Genomic DNA, 23366 nt, shown 5'->3' with positions numbered 1-23366 from the left:
CATTCACATCTCAGAAGGTTCTATATTTTGGAGTAGAAGGATTACAAAATTTTACTCCGTTTAATAGTTGACACACAAGCAGATGCTCTCCCACTTGTTTTCTGTTGATGTAAGGATGATTGATTGAGATGACTAATCTTTAAAGATTTATAGTATAATATGTTTTGCTGCTGCTAGCCTCACCTGCTAGGAAATTAATAGTATAGGCTATATTTGCTGAAAGGGGAATGATACATTTTCCCAAACACCAGCTTGACCATAAAGACTGAGCTGATCTGTACACTTTGGTAGTTCCTGGGGACCAGGATTTATCAATGTATTCTGAAGCTTCTGGTGAAATGAAAGGGAAAGATTTTGAAATCCTGCTATTTTTCATGCCGAAATCAAGAGGGAGTTGTCTAACACCAGATTGTGAGGAACACCGGAAGGATCGAAGGGAAGATTGGGAAAGGACAGGAGAAGCAGTGGAAAGTCTGTTGCTAATTGCCAGAAGGGAGCCACTAGGATGAGGATTGCTTGTTGACACCTGACTTAGGCAGGCCAATATCCTATTTTTCATAAGAAATAGAGGAAAAGCATAATTGATTGAGAGGGACCAGTCCTGAAGAAAAGCATCTGAGGCCAAGGCTAAGGGATCGGGGTGTCAACTGAAGAATTGAGGAAGCTGGTAATTTAGTTTGTAGGGGAAAAGGTCTATTTGCAAAGGACCCAATTTGCGAGGTAAAGACTTGAACACCGAAGGATGATGTTTCCAATCAGATGAGCCCCGAAAATAACAAGAGTGCCAGTCTGCCACAGAGTTTAGATCTCCTGGAAAGTATTCTGCATGTACTGAATTCCCAGGAGACAGAATTCCCAAAAAAGTTCTGCTAGTTCTGCTAAAGTTTTCGATTTGGTGCCCTCTAGATGATTGATGTAACGAACTGCGGAAATGTTGTCCATTTGAAGGAGAATAAAGCAATGAACTGTGTTCTTTGCTAGGCTTTTGATTGCAAAGAAACCTTACTCTTGTTATAGATTCTTCCATGCTCACATTCTTTTCAAAATTTGGTGAATACCTTTGCAAGGGTGTGGACAAAGCCTGGTCCACATGTCAGGACAAGATATTGTCGTATTCTTGAATTAGTGGAGCTTAAGAGGTTGGACAACTCCTCCATTGAGCCAGAAGATCTCTCTTTGTGCGTCCAAAGAGCCTTCTGCTTGTTGGAGAATGCCAACTCTGCCATAACCCACGAAAAAAGAAAAGTACTGCTATTTAAACTGGATCCCAAACTAGTTCAACTCACATCTATGAATTCTGGAATTAAAGCAGAAGGTCTCTTGTTTTGGGATTTTTTCATAAAATAATTCTTCAAATATAGGTCAACCTTCGCATTCCTTGAGAAGGCTCAACAGTTTCTCAATATAGAGAAGGTGTTTCTGTGCTGCCTGCAGGAACCTAATGTTTTAGAATTCATCAAGACCAAACACAAGGAGTTAAACATGGTACTTACTATGGAAATTTTACCTGATTAGAGCTCCTGTCTCTCTTCTGTTCCTAAGCAGTCTTTACCTGGAGTGTAGCCATTCTGAATGTACACTGTCCTTCTATTTATTGATTCTAATGCCATTCTTTTTGCAACAGAGAGGGGAATAGTTTCTGATCTTGTTCTGACACCGTACAGAATAGTAAAAACTAGTTTCAGACATTGCTTCTCCAAACAGCCCATCCATCCTAAGAAAGATAAATGATAAGACCACTGTGGGATCCTTCCTTTTACAGTGTATGGCACTTGGCCTGCTAGCGCTTATCAGCCAAGCATCATGCTTCTTATGACCTCCAGTGTTCTGCATGAGTCCCAAACTGTTAACCGACATTAAAGACCTGGTGCTGCTTTGAACATAGTTTGAAAAGCCCAGGAACCTCTGATTTCAGTCTGCCTTAGAGAACAATACTGACTAGGAAAACTGAGAACCGGCCCAGGAATCCTTCTCTACCTAACTGTTGCTCAGTCCTCTATTCTCAAGCAAGGCCTTAATTAAGCATGGATATGATATGTAATCTTTGCTAGACTCCCTGAAGCCTCATAACCATAGTAAAATGAGGACAAATGAACAAATAGAATCATACTAATTTACATAAACAACTACATGAGTTATACATTTTAAAGATAAAGAAGAGGTAACTCAAGTCAGTTATGTCACCTTAAACATAAAAATTTGTACTTGAAAAAACTGAAATTAAAAGATGATATATTAGATCACATACTAGTAAAAGCAACTGAGAGGTTATTCAATCTAACGCAACAAAGGAGGAACCAATTGTGCCCAGAGATACTAAACATCTTGTTACTCAGTAGTTCTGTCTGATCAGATAGGGCATTTTCTCTGCAGGTAGGAAATAGGTGGAAAGTGATTATTTGTGATTGCACAGATAAACCCTTTCAGCCTGGTATGGTCAGAAAAATGTATTAACCCACTTAAACCTATTTTGATTTGGGAAACTCTTAAAAGGACCAGTGGATGCGGTATTCCCTCATTGACATTGCCTTCCGCATACGAGTGATGGAGCCCACCAGGATTGCTTGGAGACCCATTGGTGCTTCATGTCTACATCCAGCATATCTAAAGAAGCATAGAGCTAATCTACTGACTGGGCTCTGTGTATCCCAGCACTAGTATATGAAGTTGGTGTGGTGGTTGGGCGGTGCCTTTTATGTGTGTGAGGAACCAATTGAAATCACGAGATGCAAAACCTCCCATCGGCCAGTGATCGTGAAGGGGTCATGCCACAGGGCAGGAATCTCTAGATGTGTCAGTTTCTTATTTTATCGAAAAAGAGATATCAGTAGGTGTTTGGGTTCTCCCCTTCTTGATGTCTTTTCGCCCTAAAAGCTCACTACATTATCTCACGTCAGCTAATAGCTTCACCCTAGACTGTAAGAACAGAAGTCGTGGATTCTGCAATGGGGTGCAGCAGCTGCCTCAGATTTTTGTGCTATCTTTGCTCTCATCTTTGCTTTCGGACACTCATTGCGGTCTTAAGAATATGTACCACTTATAACCCTGCCATGTAATAAGTCACCTGCCTCCTGTTCCACAGTCCTGGCAACCTGTTACTTTGTTTGTATTTTAGTCACTATTTAGTTAACTAACATTGCTTTGTTGAAATTGAAGAAATGTAAACTATTATTGTGTGTAGGTCTCAAAAATAAATAATTTGCAGCATTAACTTATTACTTTTAGTACTTTAGGAGATGAGTGGTTTATTTAAGCATTGTAGTACACATACAAGTGCAGAATCTATTCTTAAGGGGCCCGAACCTGAGTTATAGGTTCAAGCCACAGCCAAGGGTGGTGGTCTTTTGCAACTGCCAGAGGGAGTAGTGCTATTTAAGTGATGAAGTATCCCCGATGTACATTATAAGAATATTGCAAGTCACAGAGTTCTTTCTAAGGTTATGGCATGCTGAGATGACTTGCAATATCCTTATCATGTTCAGCAGGCTGTACTTTGTCCCATATAATATATGGGCACACCGTCACTGTTCCTACAACCCATTTTAATCCTTGGTGTGTAGCTCATTCAAGTGAAAGAGGCAGCATGTGTGCAAACATGAAGAATAATAGAACTTCTAGAGCAAAATTAAACACCTCAAAAAGCTGGTACCTACTTGTTGCAAAAACATATTAGGTTCAGTTCAAAGCAAGTCAGTTTTTTATTTGGAAACAAAGCTGCAGTAACTTGGAATGTGTAGAAGCATGTAGAAAGATGTTCACTTTTCCATAATTATGTTAGGAGTGCAAACAATAAACATGTTCCTTCGGCTTATCACTGTAAGTTAGAAAAACAGATCAGAAGAAATAAAAGCAATATTTAATTTGTATTGCTTTAAACAGCTCCTTTCATTATGCCAGGCTTCCCAATCAGCTGCTGGCTGTGGCAGCAGGCAGTGTGACATCAGAACCCAAATGCAATAATTGGCAACTGAGTATGTCACAAGTCACTGGCTATTACACCATTTTCCCGACTGTTGGCAATATATTTCAGGTGCTCTAATTTAAAAAGAGAGAAATAGAAAGACAAACATTGGATCCTCAGAGAAGAAGGTGTGTACCATCCATGACTGGGTCATTGAAGTGCTCAACATTCCAGTCTTCTAATGACTATTGTAAAGCTTGGAGCTCCATTGGAGGCAATAGAGTACTCTGGGCTTTTATGGGCTGGTAAAAGCCAGAGTGTCAACATTCCAGTGTTCTTTGTTCACAGCAACAGCTGTGAACAAAGACCTCATGGAGCCCAAAGGTATTTCAATCCCCTCTGGATCTGTGAGGACTTTGTTTTATTTATTAGAACATTCTGCCCTCTAGTCGCAAAATGTTCTAATAGCCTTATAGCCCTTCGCAGCTGGGCTATACCAGTAATTAAAATTCCGCTCCCTTGTTAAAGGCCCTCGCCGAACGCTAAAGCGGGCCTTTAATGGCTGTCATAGCCCGCTACGGCAGGCTCTAAGGCTATATTATTGCCTCTGATAATGTGAGTATTCTAGATTTGTTTCTGGAGGCAAGCATTTTTACACTTGCATATGCTGGACGTATTTACATGTGCTAGACATTTACTCCTGACAAAGAGGGATTGCACAGACTAATCCACTTTGCTTCAGCGATGGGAATAGAGGTCAAATAGACTAGTAGTGCTGTGTCCACTTGGACATTTCCACTTGGTATTCCACAGAAGGTCTGAGTGGTAATGTCACCTCTGGATGAAGGGTTTGTATGCTACACTTGTGTAAAGTGCTTGTCTTTGCCCCTAACCAAGACTGGGAAGGATCCCTTGGGATTCCTAAAAAGTGCAGGGAAACTCAGGGAAAAAATGCCAGTCCAATAGGGGCGGTGTTTGCCCTTATATACTGCTAGCTTTGAAGTACTGATCTGGTATTAGGAGAAACACTCATCCTAATTCAGACTTGCTGGTGGTCAAAGCATGACCGTTAGAAACTCCCTCAGGTGTGAGTTTTCCACAGCAGCAGTCCCCCAGTAACAAGGACTAATAGGGTATGGGACACTTCCATTTGGCATTGCCAGACAGTAGCCTCTATGGCTGAGTAAAAGTCTGTTTTTTAACTGAGGTATGTGCTTGAGAATTATGGTACAAATCTGCAGATTCTGCATATTCCACATCAGTCTATTAAAGGCAAAAGAGGACATAAACTTTATGCAGTAATTTTGGTGCCAGTCACTGCTGTGTGAAATTATCAACCCTCGCTATAGGCAGTTTCTGCAGGGGCCATTTAGACTAGCTGCCATCAGCCAATTAGAATGGACCAAATACATTGGCAGTTGGTTGAATGTACCCACATGTTAGGACCATCTTGATTGGCTGTGTTAGCTAATCAGAATTTGACTGGGCAGCCTACATCTCCATTGACAGGGTTTTGTACTCCAGCAAAACTTTAATTCACGCAAGAAATCTGCACAGTGTGATGCTACTACTTCAATTGTGGATCCGATGTGCAGGCCCGCTTTAGCGCTGGTGGAGCGCGTGGAGCACTCTTTTTCGGCGCCACATACCTGTATTCTCTCACCATGGATGCCGTTCCTACCACCCTCGAACGGTGCCTATCAACTCTCTATAAGAATTTTTTCACATGCATCTCATGTGTTTTACAGCCCTACTCACCATTTAGAGTGGCAGCGAAATTTACATCATACGCACTTTATAGAGAGACAATGAATCATACACATATAAACCAGTCTATAGGAAATGTTGAATAAGACAATGAGAAATAAAATGTGCAGAAATCAGGTTGTTTAACCTGCACCTTGCAGTTTGCTTGCAGCTCCTTGATGATAGTTTATAGGCCACTGTGCTGTATTAGGACTGTCGTTTATGAACTGCAAGCAACCAAAGGATGTCTATGACAAAATCTTTAACCCACTGAGCTATCCACATAACATACAGTTATGTGATCTGAATGGTACACGTTCTTTGCAGCAGGCATATTAACCATCTGCGCTGCTTTATGATTAGCCGAAACTGCCCCTAGACAAACTCTGATGTCTCTACAGCAGGAACATTAATCAGCAGAGTTAGCCTGGCTTTTTTATTGTTGCCAGAAACGTGCTGGACACACAAGGGACAGCAGCTGGTGTTTTTAAATTCATAAGTTATGTCTAAACACAGCGCCCCCTAAGCTCAGTGCCAGGTGTGGCTGCACCGGCTGTAATGCCTTAAAGCTAACCCTGCCTTTGTGAGCAGATCTTTTTCGCAATTTTTCTCTACAGGTGAACTAAAAAAATGCATTTCGCAAGATTCCCTTTTCTGCAAATCATGCTGCCTAGCCTTTGTAGCTTCTCCTGTCTGGGGCAATCTATAACAGAATAGCAGAAGGCCAACTTTTGTTTTGGGGCTTTGTGGAAATATTGTGTAATATTTACAGTTCTCAAAAGACACATAAGCTCTATTCATAAAAAATGGTTTGGCTTATCAGTACATTTACTAGTGTTTTACTTGAAAGGCAAAGGCAATTATGTGTTTAGAAATTCATGTACCCTATATTTGGAAATGCTCTAGTGTTATATAGTGGCTAACGTTATACTATCAGCTGTAAAACATACCAATGTCCTTGTGAAAAAAGAATATGATAATAACAGAATATGCTGGGTAGTGTTCCAGGGTAGTAGATGGAACTTCTACTATGTATTGTATGGTCTGTGTGGCTTACTGTTTGCCAGACTTAACTCATTTTTATTTGCACTACAGATGGTATATCAAGGTTTTGGACTGTCAATCTGAAATAACTGCTATTAGATGTCTCATATTTATAAGAAATAAAAACTCAAAATTGTACATGAAAGTAGGGAATGTTTTAAGAATATTTTTCTTAACTTTAAAAGTGCACTCTGCATTACAAGCTGTGCTCAACAAACTGCACATGTTATTTTTGTTCATTTTATATGTCAAATATTTTTATTTGGGAACTATGAAGTCCTTGATTCATCAGTGAGTTCATATCATAAGCCCAAGATAATAATGTTAACTAATGATGTGTACAGCTTACTTGGGTATATCATGTATAAAACTAAATGTTATTGGCACAGCACCACCACTCCAACGGCACATACTCAGGCATACATATCAATATTTTTTTTTAAAACAAGACACATCAAGTAGTGCCACTTCATAAGAAAATGAATTCAGTTGGTTTAGAGCAATGATCAGTAAGAGAAGGTGGGTTACTAGTTGAGAAGCACAAGAGTCTCACTCATGTAATAATAAAATCCTCGTCAAAGTGAACCACAAAGTCACAGAATAATCCTGTGCTTAAGCCTCTCCTAGCTTGACTCAAAAGCAGTAAGGTTTAACTTAGATGCAATGTGTAAAGTGTTTATGCAGCACTGAGAAGTAATAAAGTGAAAACACAATGCAGGAAAAATCCCAAACCAGTTTAGAAAACTGAGTAACTTTCAATAAATAACACAACACTAGAATGCCAAAGTAGAACTGGAGTTATGAGTTTTTAAAGTTGTAGGTACAAATGCTACCAAGAAGCAAAAAGTGCCACTCGTAGTTATTTGGTCACATTTGAATGGCTCAAAGTCCAAAGTTCAGGCCAACCACAATAGAGCATGGTTCGGTACAGGGACCAGGTTTATCCCTTTGTAACGTTAACCTTCTAATTTAGTCCAGTTCCACCAGGGGCCTTAGTCAGAGCTTTGTCTTGGTGGAAGACCGAAAGGAGATTGTTGTTGGTGTGAACAGATGGTCACCGGCTGGAGCTTCATGTTGGAAGAGGAAGAAGTGAGTGAAGTCTAGAGTACATAGCTGGGAAGGTTTCGTCGTCAGGTGGATGCAGGTCCCGCGTTGGCCTCGGTGAGTGCACTCCCAAGGAGACAGGTGATGGTTCTTTTCCAAGAAAACTCTTCAGCTTTTGCAGGTTGGAGGTTTGAGGAATTACACTCTGGCACGAGCCAAGGGTCCAGGACCTGTAAGGGCACCTTCTTTGGGGATCAGGACTCACTCCAGCAGGGTCCAGCCAGAACCAGTTGGTGCTGGTCAGCTGAGCAGTTGCAGGGCAGGCTTCTAGAAGCTTGTTGTGCCTTATGTCTGTTGTCTGAACAGCACAGTCATGCGACTCTAGACACCGGCAGAAAGGCACATTTAGTTGAAGCAGAAAAATGCCAACTTTCTAAAAGTGGCATTTAGAGAATAGTAATTTAGAATCAGACTTTAACATTAAAGAGGATTTTAACATTCAAATTCAAATGAGTAGAAGTATTTCTCTATCTACTCCCAAACGTAAGCTACCACATATTAAGGATAATACAGTAACCCAGTGTTAGTCTATGGGAGAGATAGCTTTGCTACAGTGAAAAAGCACTCTGGCAGTTTTTCACTGCCAGGATATGTAACACTTAACTACATGTGTCCTGCTTTTAACCACCAGGCACCCTGCCCTATGAGCTCATAGGTCCTACATTAGGGGTGACATAAGCATTAAAAAGACAAATTTAGGTCTGGATAAAGGTTTATTTTCCCAAGACGAAATAGCAGTTTAAAACTGAACTACAGCTGCAGTGGCAGGCTTGAGACACGTTTTACAGTGCTACTTTATTGGGTGGCACAATGAGTGCTGCAGCCCACTTGTACCATTTAATTTACAGGCCCTGGTTACATGAAGAATCATTTACTATGGAGTTCTAAGTACATTAAATGGCAGTTGGGTGTAAAACAGTTTTTCTAGGATTTGAAGGGAGAGCACAAGCACTGTACCACTGGTTAGAAGCATTAATGCCAACACAAAGGGTTCAGCAAAAATATTAGACTAGTGAAGGCAAATATCTGTGGGAACACCACACAAAAATGGTCGTTTCCAACAATCAGAGTCTCCCAAAGTGATGAAATCTAGTGTCCAACAGCAAATGCAAGTTTCAATGAGGAGTGCTGGCCTTAACCTCTGGTATTCGTGAAGGTAAGTAGTAGGAATCCCTTGAAGAATAAGTTGAGTGCATTAACAGTATAAAAATAAAAAACGCTGTTGCCCTTATGGGACATCTGCATCTGAAGCCCTGGCATATTTTACTGTGAACTTGCTTAAAAGTCAAAAACACCAATTGTGGTTTAGCAATTAGTTGCCAAGTGTAAGGGGTTGAGAACATGCACAGAGAGGTGTTTAGCAGCCTCACTTTGCCAGCAGATAATTATGCCAACAAATCTGTCATCAAAATGGGGGACTATACAAGGAGCTGTAATTTCCTACACACAAACCAACAATATAATTATTCTCTTCACTCAGCCGTGCCCCATAGAGACCAAGTGAAGAATGTATTCAGATCCATCGACACATGACACAGCACATGACATGACACAGCACATGACACAGCGCAAAGAAAACAAACTTATTTCTGGCAGTGAAAGTTTCACCAACGGCGCATCCACCTTGGCAATGTACAATTGTTAACCCTGATTAAATAGATGGCAATGACCTCGCAATCACCTACTTTTGATGCAAACACACCTACAATATTCCACTAGCGGTGACTATTGCTGAAATCAATAGAAAAAAAACACTAACATATAACTAAGTACACATAATTGAGACAATTGTTCCTTGCACCATGACTACAGTCAACAGGCAATACATAGAACCGAGCAAAAGCGGAAGTCCAGACTTTACAGAAAAACGTGAGGCCATACAGATGACAGACGCTTGCTGGATAAACATTACTAACATACTATGCAGTATTTTGTGCTTCAGATAGAGATTCCTGCAACCAGCAAGATGGTTGGGTTAGCCTGGTTAATTCTACTACTAATTCTAAGAAATAGCTAGTGCCCACAAACCCTGCCTCACTGCCCAGGCATAGTATCTCCAGTCAGAATATTCCTGCACGATTCTAGCGGTTCAGCATCCTTTCAGAACTCTTGTATTTTCTGCACATAATTCTCAAACCGTTTCTACAAAATATGCGTAAATTTTTAGAAATTTTTTCTTTATTACTTAGACCAGTAAGACAAATTTGGTAACCCATAGGAAACATTAAGGGTTGTTAATATTGGTTTCCAAAACAGTGCATCATTTCCTGACGTCATTGGTGGCATTGACAGCTCACATGTGCCAGTATGCTGCCAACGTCCAGGGAGTAGATGTTCCTGCATCATAAAATGGATTAGTATGTGAAAGTACTAATGACATGTGCTGATAATCCCATGACTAAGCAGTGTAAAGCAAATTACGTGGGTTCAGCCATTCCGTTATGTAGTTCGATTCCCTCAAGCAATGACGACATAGTATCTACTTATCCTTTAGTTTAGGGATTGTAATGCAATCAGTGATCTCATAAATGATGTTACAGAACAGATAATGAGTGATGTAATGTGTGAAGTCATGAGCAGTGCATGGCGGGGATGCAAGTTATATTTAGCTTTGCTAACTATAACAGGTGAATTTTTTTGTTTTGTTTAGTTCAAATTGTTAATGTTGTCACTGACATATTCACCTAGCTATAAGGTTACTTTAACTTTTGTGTATTTCTATGGGCTGTTTTTAAACAAAAACAGATTGTTTTATCATACATAACTATAACATTACATTAACCTTTGTTTTTTTCAGTGAATTTCTAGTTTTTTTAATGTAAAGTAATATTTTATACCATATGTGAAGCCAGTGCCCCACTGCACACAGCCTTAAGACATACACAGCGGTGGTTGGCCATAGGACCTTATGTTTTTCAAAGAGGAGGGATCCACGTGCCCCCCTCCCCTAGCCTTATTCGAACCTTGGGTCCCCATCCCCCAGCTCTTTTTTTTTTTAAGTGGAGAGGGACCGCATGGCCATCCTCCCCGAGCCTTATTAGGGTCTGGGGACCCCATCCCACCAAGGGCCTTTTTTTCTGAAAGGGGAGGCAAGCCACATAGCCTCCCTCCCTGAGCCTTATTTGGACATGGGGACCCCATCCCCCAGGGCCGTGTTTTATTAACTTAAGGGGGGGGTACCACATGGCCACCCTCCCTGAGCCTTATTAGGCCCTGGGTATCCCAACCCCTCAGGGCTCTTTTTTTAATGTTAGGGGAAGGAGGGCTGTGTGGCCCCCTCACCAAACCTTGTTAGGCCCTTGGGACCCCATCCCCAAGGCCACTACTACAATTAAGGGGGGCACCTTTACCCTCCTCCCCTAGTCTTTCTGGCCCAGGAAATCCATTCCCTAGGATCTGCACTACTAAAGGTCAGTATCAGGTTGCGCATCCCCCCTCTCCCCTTTATTATTGAAATTGGCAAAGGAGGGTGGGATCATCGGGGCATCTGGACACTTGGGGAGCGGTCCACATGGACCCCTCCCCATTTTTATAAATTTTTGCCTGGGGCCTGTTATGGCTCGGGCCGCACAGCCTCCCTCACCTTTATTATAGGAATCAGCCCAGCTCTGGAGGCTCGGGGAGGGGGAGCCACGCAGCCCAACTCCCCTAATATGCTAATTTAGGTCCTGGGGGTTGGTCCCCAGGGCCATTAATGACTGAGGTGGGGCACAGATCCACCCTTCCCTTATTGAACACAGCCCCATTGGTGGGCTCCCAGGGACCTAAAATTATTTCATGCCACCCCGGCCGGCTTTCTTTTTTAATCCTTTTCCTCTTATATCTGCTTTTTTAACTAACGTTCAGGACAGGGGACTAGGGGCCAGATGTATCAAGCTCCCTGTTTCCATTTCTGAAATAGTGAATTTTAAGAATTCGCAATTTCAGAAATGCAAAATGGGATGTATGAAAATTGTGAGTAGGTAATAGCGATTTCTTATAAGTCGCATTCACAATTACATAATCACAATTAGGGAATGGGACTCCACTCATCCCTATGGGCCTTAAGGCCCATAGTGCAAATGGTTTTACATTACCTAATTTGCGAATTCCAGTTAGGAATTCGCAAATTAGGTAATGCAAACCCCAGGGTGCTGGGGGCCTAAGGCTCCCTTTGATGCACCCCAAAAAAATATTTACGGACATGTGAGCTACATGTCATTTAAAAAAATGCATTTATAATGCATTTTTAAAACTTGCACATGCTTACCACCAAATTGGATTTGGTGGTAATTGCATTTCCTAAATGTCCAATTCACATTTAGGAAATGCTTGATACATGTGCTTTGGAAATCATAAATAGGATTTCCCTATTTGTGATTTCCTATTTAGAGAAATACAATTTGTGATTCTCTAAATGGAGTCGCAATTTAAGGGAATCGCTATTTTAGCGATTCCTTGAAATTGCATTGAGAATGCCTTCCATAAATCTTGAAAGTCATTTTTGCAATCGCAAACAGTCGAATTTTGCAATTCGCACTGTTTGCGAATGCAAAATTGTTTGATTCATCTGGCCCCAGGTCCCCAAGTTCTGTAAAGGCTACCAGCAACATTTTTCTGATGTTCTTGACAGCCAATTAGAGCTCTTGCCCCACAGTAGTCTGACTCCCGTGGGAGCAAATTGTCCCAAGAAAAAAAAAAGCTCCCTATGCCAATCAGAAAGTCTCATTCCTCTCACAGACCCAACCACCCAGATATACAATTATTTTTTAACCTTAACATCTCAAAAACTAGTGCATGGATTTACATAAAATCGGCTTACCAAGAAATATCTTCCTGCCAAATTTGGTGTAGTTTCATTCAGCAGTTTTTGCTGCAGCCTTATCTAAAGAATGTAATGGAAAATGCATGGGGATTTAGCATTTTAGGAATCCCCCCTTTTTTCTCAACACACCTTGATGGATCACCCCGAAACTTTCCAAAAACTAGTCAAAAAGTAGCATACTTTTTGTAAGTTTCCTGAAGACTTGTCAAGCAGTGCCAAAGTTATTAGCAACAGAAAAAACGCTTTACCGATGGAATAGCTGACTTAACTATAACTACCTATGGCGACCGCCACTAGGTAATAAATGTGTATATATAAATATAAATATATATATTCATTACAGCTTTGCTGCGATGCCGTGTTGCACCAAAATGCAGGTGGTGCTGTTGCAACCCCTTGCAGCAGTGTCAATTTAAATGTCACTTTCTACTCAGCAAAATTTTACATAGAGGACAGCACTCTGAATGCATTAATTGAAGATGACTTTTAATAAGCGAACACAACGGAACGCGTTTCAGCACCCAATGCCTTCTCAACCTGCGAGGCACCATATTGCCACTCTGTTTCAAACCCCATGTGATTGTTTCCAACCAATTACAAAGTTGTGTCTCACTTACAGAAACTCAGAACTGAAAATAGCAATCAAGAAATATAAAAAAATAGTTACATTTTGATAGAGTGAAATGAACTTAATTTCAACAAAACCGCCACATGTAAATTCACTTAAAGCAATAAAATATGATTATCGGAGGGGTGTAACGGAGCATCTGCACATAACGAGGGCACCTGGAAACTAAATGCATGAAGTCTGCCTCTGCTTTTACGCCACTTTCCAGACCTCTATGTGACATAGATCACATTTACAACAACAATACAGTTCTACGTGTATCGATCTAATATAATGTCATAAGGACAGCAATTTATCACACCTCAGTGGGCTGTTATTACCTGTACTCCCACCTCGCTAATCAGTTAGCCACAAACTTGCCCTAGTGGAAAAATCCAGATATCATAGCTCTTTTGCATCCTCTTCACCAATTCCGCATCTTCGGTCTGGAAAAATCACAAATTAAAATTCTATATTAAAACCAAGCAACATAACATGTTCGCTTTACCATATCTGGCTATTCAAACTAATTTTGTGAATGCGGCTGATCACCATTTATGAAATCCAGAACAAGTATCGTCCACACACAGAGATGCATTTCTTCTCCTGAGCTCAACCCCCTCGGTTCTTTGCTGTCAAGGATACAACATATCTGGATTCCAAAATTCTTAGACTCCTTTCTTACTTTCCATTCTTTTTCACTTCATCAATTTCAGAGAACCTCAAATCCTCTAATCTGCCATCATGTACTTCATTTACATGCCTAGCTTCCGGGTATGTGATATCTATAATTTTAATAGCACTTAGGTTCTGTAGCACTCACTTATGGACCTGGAGGGTTGTGCTTCCCACATACATCTTGGAACAACTGCACCTCAGAGTTTACACCACATGGTCACTCTTACAATCAGATGAGCCCCATATCCTGTGTACTATTTGACCATTAATAATCACTTATCTAAGATACTCAATGTTTACAGCCTTCGCACCTACTACACTTTTGAAAAACACTTCCTTTCATGAGCCACGCCTTTTCCTTTTTATGTCTCACATCACTTCTTACCACACTGTCTCTAGTAGACTTCCCTCTCCATAATGTCACCATCGGTCTCCTTGATATGTCACTTCCTATCACAGGATCATTAATGAGAAGCTGCCAATGTTTATTTAAAATAGCTCTCATTCTTAAATCTGTGAATGCATCATTAGCCTACGCCTCGCCAGGGAAGGCGTAGGTGTAGGATTTCTTCCCCTTTTTTCCTCTTACTATGTGTGCCTCATTCGGCAGTACACATATAAGGAGGAAATCACATTAATTGATTGTTGTTTGCAGGAAGGTGCTACTGCACAAAAACAATCATCCTCACAACAGAAGCAACTTGCACCATTAATTTGTGCACCAGTATAGGTGGAGAGGACAGAAATGTGCTATATTTTGTAGGCATGGTGCATTTCTGCCCTTTCCCGGGGGTGCAAGACAGAGCAGCAAGGCACTTGCTGTGCCACCCTGCATCACAGGCTTTGTAAATGAGGCCCAAAATATTTTTCTTGGCATCCTCTGGCTTTGTGGATCAGAAGTCTGATTTGATGATGGTGACTTGCTGCAGCATGATGGCTCGGTAAGTCTCTGGAAGTCTTTGTCCTTTATGGACAGGAGCTCTGGAACTTTCAGCGGGACAAACCAGAGCGCTCAGGCCAATTTGCGACTCAATGTCAGCACTTGACTCTCAATGTAGAGCAAGTCTTATCTTGGAGCTTTTCTTCAAAACTTTTCAGAAAATTTCTTTCTTTGCAGATCTTGCAGTTTCTTGGTTCCTTTGTGGAAAATGAGTATTCACTAGCTCGGTCCAAGGGTTCACATACTTTGTAATGCCTCTTGAGGACTAGGTCTCAGTTTCCCACAAAGCACCTTCACAGTCAAGGACAAATCCAGTTTCAACTGGTCAGTTGGGGGTGATGCTCTCTTTGGGCTTGCAGGTGACTTTTTCCAGCTCTGTTGTCACTATTGCTGATCAGGGAGTCCATTCCTTTTCCTTTGAGTCAGGCACTGGTCTTTCTTTCTGAAGCCTTGACAGTGCAACAGGTGCAGTTCTTTTGACTGCAAGCCTTCTGAGGTGCAGTCCAGTCCATAGGACGAGCAGGGCAGTCTGTCTTCTTCTTTTGTTCCATGCAGTGTTCTAAGGAGCTCCTGCATCTCTCTTATATTTACCTTCCATTTTCTGCTAGCAAGAGTGGGTGAACACCCAACAAATAGGGGTAAAGTTATCTCCCACCACTAGGACCACTTCCTAAAAAGTGTGACATATTTGTGACCCACAATGTACTGCTTTGCCAAAAACCAAAATGGAGAATATTACTCCTTGGTATGTGTTTGTATAACCCAACCCAAAGTGTGGCTAACTTGTGGCTATACTCCCCCTCCAGCCCCTCTCCTAATCTAATAATTAGGAAGGGCTCCCATCTGGCTGGAGATCAAGAAAGTGGGGGCTAGTCTGGGTCCTGTGACATCTGTTCTCCTGTCTTAGAAGTCCAGCTAATCTCCCCAGCCCCCTTCTTCACCCTTGCTTTTCCAGGATGCAAATTTCTTCCCACTTAAAGGCTGCATTGTTTCAGCCCCAGGCCTCTTCACACCTACTCAGGGAAGCAGCTTGGCTCAGGCTGTAAAAGGCTGACCAATCAGAAGAGAAGAGACTGCTACCGGGCTGCTTTAGGAAACTTCAGGATAGTAAGTTCTAAAACCACTTTCACATAATAGTTAAATTAAATCTGACTTTGGCAAATTGTTGGATTTATTGAACCATTATAATTGATACTTTCAAGGATATTGCTAGCTAGCTCCCAAGCAAAGGTAGGCATTATTACATTTAATAAAGCCCTCTCATGTTAGCTTATAGGGCTAGCAGCACTACAATAGTGAAAAAGAACTTAGCTTTTTGTCCTACCAGAGCATATAAAACATCTTTTATACTGTCACAGCTTTTTATAACAAGGCAACCTACCCATGAGGCATCATCTAAGGCAGACTTTATGGGTGATTTAAATGTAATAAGAATGTAGTTTTGGTCTTTGGAAATACTTTTAATTCCAGAGTTGAATTTGGACATAGTTGTATTTTAAAACCAGCCGGCAAGCCAGGCCTGGCTTTAAAACTACAATAGGCACCACAGCAATGCACACTTAAGTGCATTAAGTCAACTGGGGTCTCTAAACCTACATGATATACCATAGACTAGAGACTTACAGGTAGGTTGTCTGGCCAACTATAATTATACAAATTTCCATATACCTTTAGAGGACAGAGCACTGGCCCTGGGCCTGGTTAGCCAAGCTCAGGGCACTTTCAGAGTCAGTAACCACCAGCATCAGTAACAAAATGGGGGTGATCAAGGCAAAAAGAATGACTTTCCTACAGAAAGGCATACTACATTCCCCAACTAAATTTACCATGGCAGGGTGCCACAAAATCAGACAACCTTGCTCTGGCACATGCACCACATATCCTTTATGAAAAGAATAAAGAACCTCTTATCCTTGGGCAAGCAAGCAGAGGAACAGCACCAGTGTTTCAGAGACCATGAGAGTGTTTGCTCTTTTTGTTTTTGCATCCTACTCTTTGAACGCTGGCAGTCTTTCTAAGCACAGCCTGGTTCTGGCCAGGCCAGGGATGGGGACAGGGAAGGGAGGTGGGACTGGGCTGAAAAGTGAAGGCCTTTTTCATTTTTTTGATCTCTTGCCAGCCTGTAATATAGAACAGGGATAGATTTGCATAACTGAGCAGATGGAAAGCCGACCTACTCATGCATCATGCAGAACCCACTTTCCAGCAGTTTTTTTTCATTCTCAATTTTACTGAACACTGACAGGGTGAAAGGTTTTGGATGTCCAGTGCACATGTACCCAAATGATACATGCACAATTTTGTATTTTCCAGTGTGCAGTTATTTGTATTTTGACAATGACTCCATGCATAGCTATACACTGGTTTGCATGTATACTAGGCAATCACATTTGTCCCTATATTTCTAAAATATCTGGATGAAAATTAAACAATAAGAAAAGACACAGAATGACAAAAAGGCTGACGTGCCATGGCAAATGTAGAAAATATTTTGCCCAGCGGTTTCGAAGTTAAGCACTGAGAAACTTCCCTATGGAAAAATCAATGTGGTTTGGAAAATCAAACTGCTTTAAGACCCATTTATAACTTTAGATCCACCCCAGATTTGACATGCTATTTGGCATGCTTAGAGCTTCTATTCCTAATCCGTCTGGTGCGTGGGTGTGAGAGCTATTATAGATGAAATATTTGACTTCCTATGATGGGAGGTGTCACCCTTAACAAGGAGGATGCGACTATCTATCCTTCTATTAACTTTTCCTGTAACTTTTGTTTGTCCATTTGTTGCTTAAATCTGAATGACCGAAGTGCAGAACTTCTTCCCCTTGCTTTCACACCTTCTACATTTGTGGAATGTCAGCCACATGTTAGTAGGAAAAGGAGGGTCTTCCTCTATTCCCACACTATTTAATTGGTGTTGGCGAGCCCTGCCATCTAATCAGCATTCAGGGCACAAGAGCAGGTGAGACAATTGTGGACAAGTATTGATAAATGCCTATTATAAGCATCATTTCACGGCAATTATTGAGAGCAGAAGGTATATAAAAAATCTCAAGCACCGTACCCTGTTTATCACATCTTTGTTGCTCACCTTTTAGCAGGTACAGGTTTATTTTAAGAGTTTGACCATGCACTGTAATGTACTATGATTAATCTAGGCCCCTGATATACCTCCATAAAAAAAATGTTGTCCAGGGATTTTCAATTTTGATATGTCTGTTTTGGGATCATTGGAGAATTAATTTAGCTTGGGTAGACATTGCTGATCCGTGAAAAACTTTTCTGGATAACATTTTTAAAAATGGCAGATGTGTTGCAGTGATGATGTAATATTTCAGGAACCATGAGACCTATATACTTCATTTTGGAATCAAAACATAGGTTTTGTGGGTCACTTAGTCTTAGAGAAGCAGAAAGTAACTCCACAGAGAAACCCGTCTGCAGTTTTCCAAAATGGCAGCTATAATAGAGGAAAAAGAGACATATATACAAATTAAACAAATAACAATGTTTTTTAATCCTTTTATATGTAAACCACACAATGTACATATCTGAATATGAAAAACAAATAATGCTTATCACTCCTGTTTGAGACACATTTTCATAGTTCACTTTACTTGTTTTGGCAATGGCTCGTGGTACATTTGCAGAATGTTGAACATTTTTTTGTAGCACAGATTCTGCAAGTATAGGCACGTCTGAGCTCTGTGGGTAGAGACTTTACAAATTTCGTAGGTTTTAGCACCCCCATCAATATCTTCTCAACCAAATTCACATGGATCTTTCTCTACATATGTATGATCCAAAACATTCACACATCTTTTGATCAAGTAGAACTTTCTTTTAATGTGTTCATGTACAGAATATGACATCAGTGGAAGGTCATTTAGCAGGACTGATCTCTTGAACTCACTATACCAAAGATCATCAAATGTCTGACAGTCAGAACTCGTGTTCCATGCACATACAATGTATTTTTCTATGTCTTTAAAGTCATGTTATTCTTCTTTCTCAGCAAATCCTTTTAGAAACTTCACAGGTTCAGCAGTTAAAGCTCCGAGCTTAGTCCCAGTTTTGCTCATAGTGTCATCACCCATAAGATTATGTGCCTTGATAAGAACACTGGGCATCTCTGGGTCAAGTTTCTTGTACAGAATATGAAGCGGGGTTAAGTGTCTTTTCTTGTCTATTCCATATCAAAGCCATAACTCTTACTATCCTCGATTTATGAACATTGCAGCAAATCTAAGCAGAACAATAACATCTGTGCCATTTGACAGTACAATGACTCAATTGGAACCGTTTCGAACAGCCCACTCAACATGTGTAACAACAAGAAGCTCAGCTTCCTTCAATTTGCTGTTAAGTTCTTGAACAATATAGCCTGTACCTTTTGAATATCTCTCTGCAGCTACGAATTCCTGATTGACAATTATTCCACTTGCAATAATTTGAATTTCAGTGTTCACTGAAGCATCAGCAATGTTTTGGTAAGTTAACATCTCCATGTTCATCTTGTTCGATGTTGATGACCAGAATTTATCAAGTTGCACAGGTATAGCTGTCAGATTTTTGATGCAGGCAAGATCAATTGTTCCACTTGTAGACATATGTCTGATTCTCTCACATTCTTTGACAGAACAAGATAGCTGTCAAAGACAATGTGCAGTTCTTGCTAGGTGCACACTGGCTTTGATATCTGTAGAACAGTCTGAACAACCTCTCCGAAGTTTTGCATGGATGAAATCTTGACCATTCACAATTGTGACATATAGTCCACAACAACGGCAGTTTTTAATGAGGACACCTTTTCCAATTGAAATTCTTCAGGTGAAAAGTTTTTTTCAAGCTCTTGTACGAGTTTGTGCTTCACTTGTTTGGTTGCAGCATCTCCATCAAATAATGCATTTTTTGGTAGAAGATCATGTGACAGAATGTCCTTGATAAATTCACCCATTTCTTTTGCTACTTCCCTCACTCTATCTGCTTGCGAAAGTTGTTTTTTTGTAACCTGTTTTGTAGTGGCTAGTTGGACGAAACGCTTACTATGGCAATTAAAGCATGAACGTTTAGCCTTAGCGATTATGTCAAACAGCTTTTTCTCTTTCTTTACAAATCTCTTCTGCTTTAGTTCTGCGTATAGTTTTGATCCATTTTCCAGGACATATAGAAGATGTGCCTTTATATCGTTATCCCCATATTGTTTGGTCACGAAGTTGTGTAGTTGCAAAGGCTCAGTCATTTCTTTGGGGTTTTCTTGCTGCTGCATGAAATAAAGAAGGCTGCCAACATGTTTATTAAAATGTTCAACTCTCTTTCCCAAAAGTTTGTGGTAAGGAACAGTTTCACAATGGTCCATTAATTTTGAATTTTCATCTCTCTGAAAACACTGCAAATAGAAAGAACTTCAGGGTAACCTACATGCCACTGAGCAACATATTCACTGTTATGTGTCTGACCAGCAATTCTCTTGGAGCTTTTCTGCGATCTCTCAATAGTTTGTCCAAGTTTCATATCTGGAGCTACAGCATTAAACCTTTCCTCTCTGTCTTTCACCACAAAATGTTTTTGGATACATTTTCTGTAGAGGTATGGTTTTTCGACCTCTATCTTCTTCACTCTCTCCAAATACCAGGACCCATATTTCAGGTAATTTATGCAAGTGAATTTTTCAAACGCAATAATCAGTGACTCCACAGTCTTCACAAGTTTTTCACTAGAGCTATCATGTGTAAAACATTTCCCCAATTCTTGCAAAGTTTTTTTTTTCTTAACATTCTTTTACAAACTCTACAAACTTGGTTTTCTGATTTTGAAATGAACATATTGAACATTGCCTGGCTTTACATTATGGCCCTCATTACAAACCTGGCGGTCAGTGATAAAGCAGCGGTAATTCCGCCAACAGGCTGGAGGTATAAAAAATGGAATTATGACCACTGCAGAAACTGCCCACACAAACAGCCACTTTAACACATCGACCGCCACGGCGGGAGCAACAAGCACCGTATTGGTAACCGCCAACAGCCAGGCGGAAGACAATGTTCCACCCACAGTATTACAACAGGCCTATCCGCCACCTTTTCCGGGGCGTTACCAATGACATCAAAAGGATGGTGGAAACAGTGCACAGAAGGCAAAGGACTCACCTCTGGAAACGCAAGGAAGAACCAAGACGCCATGGAGCCCGAGTTGCACATCTTCCCCATGCTTGTATACCTCCTTATGCACTACGAACAGCAACGCCAGCGAAGACGACCACAGTGAGTACTGCCGCCTAGCACACAAGGGAGGGGGAGGAAAAAGAGATTGACACACACACGCAACACCCCCAAACCCATACACACAAACAGATGCAGTAACATTACGTATACACCCCGTACCCCTCAGGTATAATGCAAGGACAAAAGGAATTGATTAAAGTGAGTGTAATAAGATAAAATACTAGAAAATCCTGCTTCCAAATCAAAACAATATATACATATATACAAATGGAGTGACATTGCCTAGTCCTCAATGTCCGTGGGCCACAGGGTGCACTATAGCCCATGGAGGCAGGACTACACACTGCCCACCGGTGGTGGGGGGAGGCTCCAGCCCTTCCCCTGCAGCCTCGGACAGCTGCCCACTGGGGCTGCTGCTGCTGGCAGTGGTGCTGGTGGTGGTGCAGGCAGTAGTGGGGGTGCTCTAGCCCTTCCCCTGCACCTTCGAACGACTGCCCACTGGGGCTGCTGCTGCTGGCAGTGGTGCTGGTGGTGGTGCTGGTGTTGGGGATGCCAGTGGTGGGGGGAGTTTCCAGCCCTTCCTCTGCAGCCTCAGACAGCTGCCCACTGGGGCTGCTGCTGCTGGCAGTGGTGCTGGTGGCGGGGATGCCAGTGGTGGGGGGGAGGCTCCAGCCCTTCCCCTGCAGCCTCATACGGCTGAACCTCCATGGTTGGTGGGGGCTCAGAATCAGCCCCAGAATCAGGCCTCCTATCCTTCCTGCCTGCAGGTGCAGGCCCGTTGCCCTTTCCCTTGGCAGCTGGTGGTGCCTCTTTGCCCTTCCCCTTTGCAGCAGGTGGTGCCTCCTTGCCCTTCCCCTTGGCGGTGCCTCCTTACCATTCCTCTTGGCAGCTGGTGGTGCCTCCTTGCTCTTCCCCTTGGCAGCTGGGGGTGCCTCCTTGCCCTTCCCCCTGGCAGCTGGTGCAGACACACTTTCATTGCTGATGGCTGGTTCCTTGGAGCCTCTCCCACCTGCAGTAGGTGCCGACACTACTGTGCCCGTGGACTGGGTGGCTGAGGTGCTCTCCTGGGTTCTGACCACCCTGGCCCGACATGAAGAATGGGGGGGAGGGCTAGGGAAGAGGTCAACGGCGGAGAGGAAAAGATTCTTAGGGACACTGGGGCGGGAAGAGGGTGAAGGTTTGGGAGTGGAGGAAGAGGGAGTGGTTGTTGGAGGTGTCTGTCTGCTGTGTTTGAGTGCAGGTGCATGGGCTGGATGCTGTTGTGAGGTGGATAGCTGTTGGGTGTCTGAGTGCTTGAGTTTGTGTACTTTGGGAGTAGGGGGCACACAAACAGTGGGATAGGACACAGGGGACGTGTGCATGGATGTGGGGGTGGTGACTGTCAATGAGGGGTGTGTAGTGATAGGCGTGATGGTGATGAGGGTAGTGGATGAGGATGTATTGCATGCAGGTGTGAGTGTAGATGCTACTTGGAGGGTGGTGGATGACGAGGAGGAGGGGGACACAGTGGAGGCAGTGGATGTTGGTATGTCTGCATCTTGATGGTGTTTGTGTGAGTGCCTGTGGGATGATGTGTGGTGCTTCTGTTTGCCTGAGCCATTCCTGTGTGTTGTCTTGGGTGCATGCTGGTCTGCCTGTGTGCTTGGGATAGTTTGGGGTTGAGGGGAATGGGACTGGGTACAGGAAGTTGGAGGGGGGAGGCTAGAGACAGGGACAATGGCTGCCATCACAGAGGAGGCCAGAGCCTGGATTGATCTCTTTTGGGCCGCCATGCCAGAGTGAATGCCCCCCAGGAGTGCATTAGTTTGTTGCCCAACAGAGATGGATCATAGAAGGTCAATAGCCTCCTCACTCAGGGCAACAGGGCTAACTGGGCCAGGCCCTGAGGTGCCTGGGGCGAAGGAGATGCCCACCCTCCTGGGTGAGTGGGCATGGGAAACTCGCTGAGGGGCTGCTGGGAGGGCGGTGCTGGTACAGGGTTGGCGGCTGAACCTGTAGGTGGGGTAGACACAGTGGAGTCCGCCACCACCAGGGAGACGGAATCACTGTCCGAAACTGTCCGCTCTTGTCTCTGATGTGGTGCTCCCCGTCGCCGGTGCCTCTGCTCCTCCACCAGATGATGCTAATGCACAGAAGGATAGGGTGACAAAACAAAAAGGGGGGAAGAGACAAAGGATACACTTGGTCAATGGCAGCAACAACACCACCATTGGTGTACACGACACATACACACAGAGTGAACAGCCCTACGCACAAGGAAAAGCACTACCAGTCACAATGCTAGTCACCAGCCAAGGGACAGGAATACCTAACGCCAA

The sequence above is a fragment of the Pleurodeles waltl genome, chromosome 6, assembly GCF_031143425.1.
Source record: "Pleurodeles waltl isolate 20211129_DDA chromosome 6, aPleWal1.hap1.20221129, whole genome shotgun sequence".
Taxonomy (NCBI): domain Eukaryota; kingdom Metazoa; phylum Chordata; class Amphibia; order Caudata; family Salamandridae; genus Pleurodeles; species Pleurodeles waltl.
This window is presented reverse-complemented; position numbering follows the sequence as displayed.